Raw genomic sequence first — 8,646 nt, 5'->3', positions numbered from 1 at the left:
ACTCTGCCCTGCTAGCCCTGGTTGAGAGTGAGTGCTTCACACTGGAGTGCCAGACTTCCAACTGGATGTGGTGATGGTTCTGGCCCTCATTGGGGACCACCTACTTACTCCTCCCCTGGCTCATGTGTCCATACACTGGCCAGCTGAATCCTTGCCAGGTACACTTCAACAGGTACCTGGGTCAGACCCACACTCTGGTGGAGTGCGTTTTTGGCCACCTGAAGGGACACTGGCACACCCTCTCACTGCCTGCTTTGAGGTTGCAGAGGCCAACATCCCCCAGGTCACCATTGCAGCCTGTGTGCTGTATAACCTCTGTGAGGCCTGGGGGAGCTCTTCTTTGTTGCCTGGTTGGAGGAGGCACAGTGTGGGGAAGACACCTGGGACTGAAAACACCAGCTGCAGTGGCTGCCACAGTGATGGGTCCCCCACCAAGACCCTGGGCAAGCTAGGACTGGGCGAGCTGCATGGGGGCCAGGGCAACAGGCCTGAGAGGTGCTGGCAGACTACTTTGTTCCTGTGCTTCCTGCTGTAGGCCACCTGGATGGCTGGTGGTGGATCACAGCCCCACCCTGCACCCTCAGCACCACTTACTGAAGACATTTATCAGAAAAACACTTTATTCCCCTTCACAAACATAGACCCTCCATCCTCCCTCCTAAACCACAGAGCCCTTCCTCCCTCCCCTCTACAACAGACCCCACCCGCCCATCCACAGAGCACCTCCACCAACCACCCCACCCTCCACCAATAAAGCATCCTCTTCCCTGTGCAGACAGTGTGCTCTGTGTGCCCTCCTGGGGTGAGGTCGCCTAGGGGGCAGAGCCTGGGGACAGGTGCCCAGCACCCTGGCCTCTGGTCACACCATGGTGGGTATGCACACCATGGGGAGGCCAGTGGGCGGGGGTCTTGCCCAGGGGTGAGGGTGGCCACTGCTCTGCTGGTGCAGCTAGCTCCTCCTCCTGCAGCCAGTGCTCAGGGCCAGCAGGGCCAGCAGGGCCTGCAACGTGGTGCTTGCCCCGCTGCAGGCAGCGCCTGCTCCGGAGGTGCATGGAGCCGGAGTGAGTGGCAGGGCTGCACCCAGGCATGGGGCTGGCTGGTGGGGCTCTGGAGCAGGTGCCTCGGCAGGGGAACCTGACTGCTGGAAGCACTGCTACACTTCAGCCCAAGCCCCCTGTTAGGGCTTATGGCTGGGTGGTGGGCAGCTGCCAAGGGACAGGTGTGGCTAGGGCTGGGCAGCAGGTGGGATGAAGGTGACCTCCCTTGACCTCCAAGGCTAAGATGGTGTCCAGCACCTGGTGGTCCTCCTCTGTGCCCTCCACTGCCCTGGCTCCCATGGTGGCTTGCCCTAGCCTCCAGTATCCTCTTGAGGAGGATGATGTGCCTCTCCTTAAGGGTCAGGAGGCTGTCCCAGAATACCTCATTCACCTGGTCCCTCTCCCCCTCTGTGTGCCAGGCCCATGGGTCCACCAGCTGTTCCTCTGCTATGGTAACCAGCTGGTCCAGCAGCTGGGTCCAGTCCTGGGTCTGCTGCTGCTGGAGCTGGTGCATACAGAGGGGCTGGCCAAAGCTGGCAGTGACCCTGATGGTGCATCCCCACATGCAGCTGGTGCCTCCCCTCTGTGTGCAGCTGCTGGACCTGCAGAGCCAGGAGAAACAGACAGAGAGTTTTCAACATTTTTGAGATAACATGCTCTATACTAAGGGACTGTGCCCTGCCCAGCTTCAGATCAGGGGTAGTGCATGCACAGGAGCCCAGGGACAGTGCTAAGTCAGCTGGGCAAGCCTTGGCACAGGCAGCTGAGCCCTCCATCCCAGATCACTTCATTTCACAGAGGGAGGTGGGCCGCTGTGTGCTTGCAGCAGGCAGCCTGTTCCAAGGCTCAGCTGGGGTGGTAGGGAGAGGGGAAGAGCTGGCCTGGCTCCATAGTGTGGAACTCCCTGCCATTCCCCATGACCTGCATGTGGCAATAAGTGGGGCCGGATTGCTGACTCCATCATGTGGGGCTCCCCCTGGAGGCAGGTAGCTGAGGTGGGGAACCCAGGAACTACTTATGAGACAACTATGGATTTCCCAGTTTAATCAGAGAAAATGCTGATTTTCGCTTTTAGCAGGGAAACCCAAGGATTTCTCCCTTTTGCAAAGAGCTCTGCAGGCTGGCTGAGTTCTAACCTGCAAGAGCTGTTTGCAAAAGGGGTGGGAAAGCTCCAGCCCTGATGAGAGGTAGAGGGAGAGGAGGAAAGGGTGGGACCCGACCCAATCACTTACAGGAGGCTGCCTCAAGAGGATCAGTCTTTTTCATTCCTGGAGGTAAGTGGGGCTTGGGGGTTGTGGGGCAATGCTGGGGGGGAAGCTGGCTGAGGGCTGAGGGAGCAAGGATGTGTTGGGGGAAGACTTGGATGCTTTCCCCAACAGTTTTCCCTCCCTCAGCCTGGGCAGGCGGGTGGGCAGTCGGGGGAAGGGGGTGGGGAACAAAGCACGCCCCAGGGCGCGGTGGCGGAGGGGCGAGGGGCACTGCTAGCTGCCCACCTCAGTTCATTCTGTGCTCGCTCACAGGAGTAGGGCCAGGGTGGTGAGGGCAGCAGTGCCCCTCTGTGGGCCACATGCGTGCCACCCAGCCAGGGGGGAAGGGGAGCTTGCACATGGCAACTGCAACCACTACTGCACCGCTGCCACCACACCTTGCACTGCTTGCCTGTGACTGGCAGTGGGAAAGCCACATGGGGCACAGAGCCCAGTGGTGTGTTAGCGGCCGCCACATGTGAGACCCCGCCCAGCTGAGCAGGCATGTGAGGTCTTCAGAGTGTCACTGCTGCCCTCACCCCTGCTCTGGGCAAGTGGCGCAGGACACAGTGGCAGTGCCCTGTGTGTGAGCAGAGGTGCAGTGTGGGGGCAGCTGCTGGTGGCAGTGTGGTGGTGGTGGCTGCTGCATTCACCCTCCCCTCCCTGCCGGCTGGGCAGTACTTGTGAAGCCTGCAGAGGGGCACTGCTGCCCACAACACCCTGGCTCTGCTCCTGGGAGCAGGCACAGAGTGAGCCAAGGTGGGGGTGCGGGGGCACTGTAGTGTGTCGTGTGGGGCTGGCAGTGCTCCTTGCCCCCCTGCTGCCGTGCCCCAGGTTGCGCTCTGTCCTCCCCACCCCGCCTGTTTGCCTGCCTGGGGCTGAGGGAGGAGAAGGTGTTAGGGAAAGCTCCACCAAGAGTACCTGCTGCCCCTCCATGTCCTCCCCCAACACATCCTCGCTCCCTGAGCCCCTAGCCAACTTCCCCACCAGTGGCAGTGGTGTGGTGGTGGTCACTGCATGTGAGCTTCCCCCCTCCCCAGCTGGGCAGCACGTGCGTGGCCCGCAGAGGGGCACCACTGCCTTTGCCCCACCCCGGGAGCAGGCAAAGAAATGCACTTCTCCTCCCCCATTCTCAATCTGTCGCCCCAACCCCTTCCTTTCCCCTGATCCCCCTCCACACACCTACCTGCTGGGGTGTGTGTATATGTCTGTGTGTGTTTGTCTGTGTGTCTGTCTGTGCCTGCGTGTGTGGGGCTGGGGCGTTGTTGTGGGGGTAGTAAGGGGCACAAGCAGGACTGGGGAGGCTGTGGGTGGTGAGTGAGGGGCACTAGCATGGCCGAGGGTGGGGGGGGCGGGGGCCGTGGGGGGCCTTTAACTTTTATCTCAGATTTTTTATCAGAGAATTTGTGATTTCTTTTATCAGGGAAAACCAGGATTCCTGCTTATGAGCCCTGGGAAGCCTGACATGATGGATCCAGGCACACCCTGTGGCCCCACTGGCCCAGGCTCTGCAGTCCTGCTGCCTTGCCCTGGCCCCCTGCTGGCTCTGGCCCCAGGGCACCAGCATGGGCCCTGTGCTCCCACCCAGATGCTGCTTTGTTCCCACCCGCTGCTGCCACCATCTCTCCCCCGCCTCTGTGGCCACTTCCCCACCACTGCACCTCCCCCCCTGCCAACGGCCACTACTGCCACTTTCCCCCCACCACACCTTCACCTCATGCCCGCCTTTCGGCCATGGATGCTACTGCCACTTCCCCCCCACCTGCTTCCACCACCCACCATTTCCCTCCTCCTGCCTGCTTGCTGCCACTTCCCCCTCACCTGCAGCTGCTGCCACCACTTACCCCAGGCCAGCCACCACCACTTCCTTTGCCCCTGCTCTTCCCCTACTCACCACTGCTGTTTCCTCCTGCTGGCCTGCTTGCTGCCACTCCCCCTGCACCTGTAACTGCCACTTCCTGGGCAGCCACCACCACTGCTGCCACTTCCCCCCCCCCACCTCTCCCACCCATCACCACCACTTCTCCTCTCCCCCTGGCCCGCTGCTGCTTCTTTACCTGCAGGGCCAGGATCTGGGCTGTCCTGCTGGTGAGGGTGGGAGCATAGTGTGTGCTGCCCCCACAGGAGTGAGCAGGGCTTGACCCTGAGCAAGCACAGCAGGGTCACCCTGGGGCCAGGCAGATACAATGAATTGGTAGGCACTCACCCGTGGGCCAGATGAAATCATCTGGTAGGCTGTATTTTGGGCCCCTGGACTAGCCATGGGCCATATTTTGTCTGCCCTTGGGCTAGCCCCAGGGTGGCCCCCAGGTGGTGGGGCTGACTGAGAACAAATTTGCTTCTAGTTGGTGTCTACATGTGCACTACTCCAAGGTAACTATAGTGTGGTTAATTTGCTACCTGCATTTTCAGGTAGCAAATTAACCATGCAGTAGGCTAATTGACTGTGCAGTAAGAGTCTGCACATGTAAAGGGTGACCCTTTACCATGTGGTCAATTAGTCTGCTGTGTGGTAACGTGTCTTGTGTAGATGCACCCAGTGTGCCCTTGTTGCAAAGAAGGCTAACAGAATACTGAACTGCGTTAGTAGGGGTGTTACCAGTAAATTAAGGGAAGTGATTCTTCCCCTCTATTCAACATTGGCAAGGCCACATCTGGAGTTCTGTGTCTCCCCACACTGCAGAAAAGATGTGGACAAATTGGAAAGAGTCCAGCAGATGGCAATAAAAATGGTTAGGGGACTGGGACACATGACTTCTGAGGACAGGCTGAGGGAACTGGGCTTATTTAGTCTGGAGAAGAGAAGACTGATATGGGATTTAATAACAGCCTTCAACTACCTGAAGGGTGGTTCCAAAAAGGATGGAGCTGGATTGTTCTCAGTGGTAGCAGATGACAAAACAAGGAGCAATGGTTTCAAGTTGCAGCAAGGGAAGTTGAGGTTAGATATTAGAAAAACCTTTCTCACTAGAAGTGTAGTAAAAGACTGGAACAGGCTACCCAGAGAAGTTGTGGAAACTCTATCCATGGAGGTTTTTGAGACCTGGCTAGAAAAAGCCTTGGCTGGGATGATCTACTTGGGGGATGGTCCTGCTTTGAGCAGGCGGTTGGACTAGATCAATGGTTCTCAAACTTTTTTGTACCACGACCCATTTGTAAACTTCAATGACCAGTCCTGACCCAGTGCCCCTTACCCTGGACTTACTGTTGCTCGCTCCCAGGCCCCAGCCCCCCCAGTGTGTGGGGTATGGGGTGGGTGTGTTGGGGGGGGGGGAATGTGGGGCATGGGGAGCCCCAAGCAGCCTCTTGCAGACTGGAACTCTGACAGCCTACAAAGGAAAAGCCATGGTTTCCCACGTCTTTCTCCTTTAAAGAAGAATCCATTTTTTAAAGTTTGTTGATCCATTTTTAAGGTTTGTTCATGACCCTTTCATATATTCTTGTGACCCACTTTTCGGTTGCGACCCATGGGTTGAGAAACCCTGGACTAGTTGACCTTCTGAGGTCACTTCCAACCCTAATTTTCTATGATACTATGATTCTCTGATACTGCTAAAAAAGGCTAGCACTGGGGATACTGGAGAATTTCCCTCTCTCTTTCTCTTCCCACCACCCTTACACCTTCAGTGGTTTGTGCCCCTTATTTTAACAGGCACAATGCACCAGTAAAGGAATCTGCTGTTTTCTGGAACATTGGACAATGAAGTGAAACTGCCTCTTTGGGCAGGAAAGAGCAATGCTGTTTCTCGTTTTTTTTTTAATAAGGAACAGATTGGGGCACAGAAGTCCCTCTGCTTCTGGGTCAGATGGAAGGTCAGAAGAAAATGACCCTGTCAGAGGTATAAGAGCCCAGGGCTGTGCCCTGGGTGGCAGTGGCACCAGGGGTGGTGACAGTGGCTAGGCTGGCTGCAGTGGTTGCATCAAATAGGCTAACAGTGATAGCAGCTGTTGTTCCAACACTCCCTCTGCTTGTTATACTGCTGAATCCTGTGTCAGGGGGTGGGGGGTGGAGGTGAGGTAACTAAACAGGTTTCAGATAGCTACTAGTTTTGGACCAAAGTTTGCTGAGATAGGCCAAAGCCTCAGGGTCCTATTAGATCCATCAAGTCAGATGTCTTCCTGAGCCAAACAATTCATGAAGCTAATGTGGTTAAAGCTGGTCACTGGCTATAGCCCTGCCTATCATATCCATCTTTGACTCCCCAGACTGAATAACTAGGTAGCCAGTTACAGCTAGGTCAACCAGAAGAACTGAAGCAAGCCCCTGGCATTGTACTAAGATGATTTAGCTAATCTGCCATTATACCTTGGCATTTATGCCATCACCACTCATGAATTCCAAAGCAGTAGAGTTCTTGTAACATCATTTTCCACATATGGCTGGCTAAGAGAATACAACCTGCTCTCCATAATATGGACTTCACAGTAGTCATCCATCTCTCTTCCACTGCCTTCTGCATTTTGCTTTAGTTTTGGCTTCTCTCAAGGACCACATGAGGGTTTTAAATACAGGTTTCCCTTGATTTATGCAGGTTCTTTATATGCAAATTTGCTCTTATGCAATGAGCATATTTAAACCCATAATTTGTTATACATGAGGTAAATTTGCTCTTATGCGATCTACATAGACACCGCCCAAGCAGGTAAGTCTGTGGGGGAAGGCGAAAGGGCTGTGGCCCCACTCACCCCAGCCCTGGCTGCAGCGTCCCTAGGAGTGGCAGACACAAGCTGCCTGTAGCTACTGGGCTGCACCGTGCCCTGAAGCCCCCAGGGCTCTGCCTGTCCCCACTCACCCTAGCTCCTGCTGCAGCAGCAGCCCCTGGAGTAGCCGATGCCAGCTGCCTATTAGGCCTGTGTGAGTTGGCAATCCAGCTTCGAATCCAGCTGCTTCAGATGGCCGTGATCCGATCCGGAGCTCCGGACCGGGTTTCCACCTCGATCTGGCTGAAGTGGCTCTGAAGCTTCGGAGCCGCCTTGGAGATCCGGCCATAGGGTATAACGGGGAATCAATGAAATATCTATAACCTTGTTGTTTTTTGTCTGAGTTAGACGAGACTTCCAGAGATGGTAGTCTCTGATGAGAGAATAAAATCTGTCAATTTTCAAGAAGATCGGTGCAGGGGTTTGGGGGAAACTGTATCCCAAAGTCTTGAAAGCCAAACTCATGTCACAGCTGTGTTTTACACCATAGGGAGGTCAAAACAGCAGGGCTGGTAGCTCTTACCGAGGCCACAAAGTCTGCCAAGTGTCAAGGAAATCGGTGCAGGGGTTTGGGGGGAACTGTACCTCAAGCTGTGGACAAGCAAAACTGCGATGGGTGACACTGTGTGTTCAGGCGCAGCGGGGTGACAGCTGCAGGAATGGTAGCCCCTGCTGAGGCCATGACACCTGCCAGCTGTCGAGGAGATCGGTGCAGGGGGGTTCTGGGGCCCTGCACCCGTAGCTGCTAATGGGCAAAACTCGTGCCAAGACTGTCTCTTGGGGCAGTTGATTGTCTGTATTGATTCTTTCCTCTCCTTAGCTTGGTTTTGTAGGCGCTAATTGATGCTCCTTAGGTCGTTATGTAGTAGCTAGGTCCTGTGGATTGAGTTGGTCCCTGAGTCCCTGGTCCCTGAGTGAATCATGACTGATTGGTAACTGGTAACACAGTAGCTTAGCAGCCCGGCCTGCAGTAGTCTCTCCCCTCCCCGTTCCAAAACAGGCACAGTCTCACAAGCACACATGGCACAAGCTTTGCTTGTCTGCAGCTTGACGGGAAGTTCCCCCCAAACCCCGGCACCAATCTTAAAACTTGGCAGGCTTTGCAGCCTCAGGTAGAGCTACCACACCTGCGGTTTTGACCCCCCTGTGTTGTAACACACACACGTGACAGGAGTTTTGCTTTCAAGAATTTGGGGTACAGTAGCCCCAAAACCCCTGCACCAATCTTCTTGAAACTTGGCAAGCTTTGTGGCCTCAGTAAGAGCTACCACTTCTGCAGTTTTCACTCTGCTATGTTGTAACGTCTAGACGTTACATGAGTTTTGCTTTCAAGAATTTGGGGTGCCGTTCCCCCCAAATCCCTGTACCGATATTCTTGAAGCTTGGCAGGCTTCATCCTCTCTGTAGAGCCTACCACTTCTGAAAATTTTATCCAAATCGGACAAAAAACAGCAAAGTTATAGATATTTTATTGTTTCCCCATTATACCCTATGGCCGGATCTCGGAGGTGGCTCCGAGGCGGCTCTGAAGCGCTTCGGGAAGCCGAACGAGGCCAGCGCTTCCACACGGACGTGCTGCTTCGGACCCCAAAGCGCCCCAAGCTTCTCCGGATCCGAAGCTCTGTCCAAAGCCTCGCACAGCCCTACTGCCTATAGCTGCC

The sequence above is a fragment of the Alligator sinensis genome, unplaced genomic scaffold (assembly GCF_000455745.1).
Source record: "Alligator sinensis unplaced genomic scaffold, ASM45574v1 scaffold14_1, whole genome shotgun sequence".
Classification (NCBI taxonomy): domain Eukaryota; kingdom Metazoa; phylum Chordata; order Crocodylia; family Alligatoridae; genus Alligator; species Alligator sinensis.
This window is presented reverse-complemented; position numbering follows the sequence as displayed.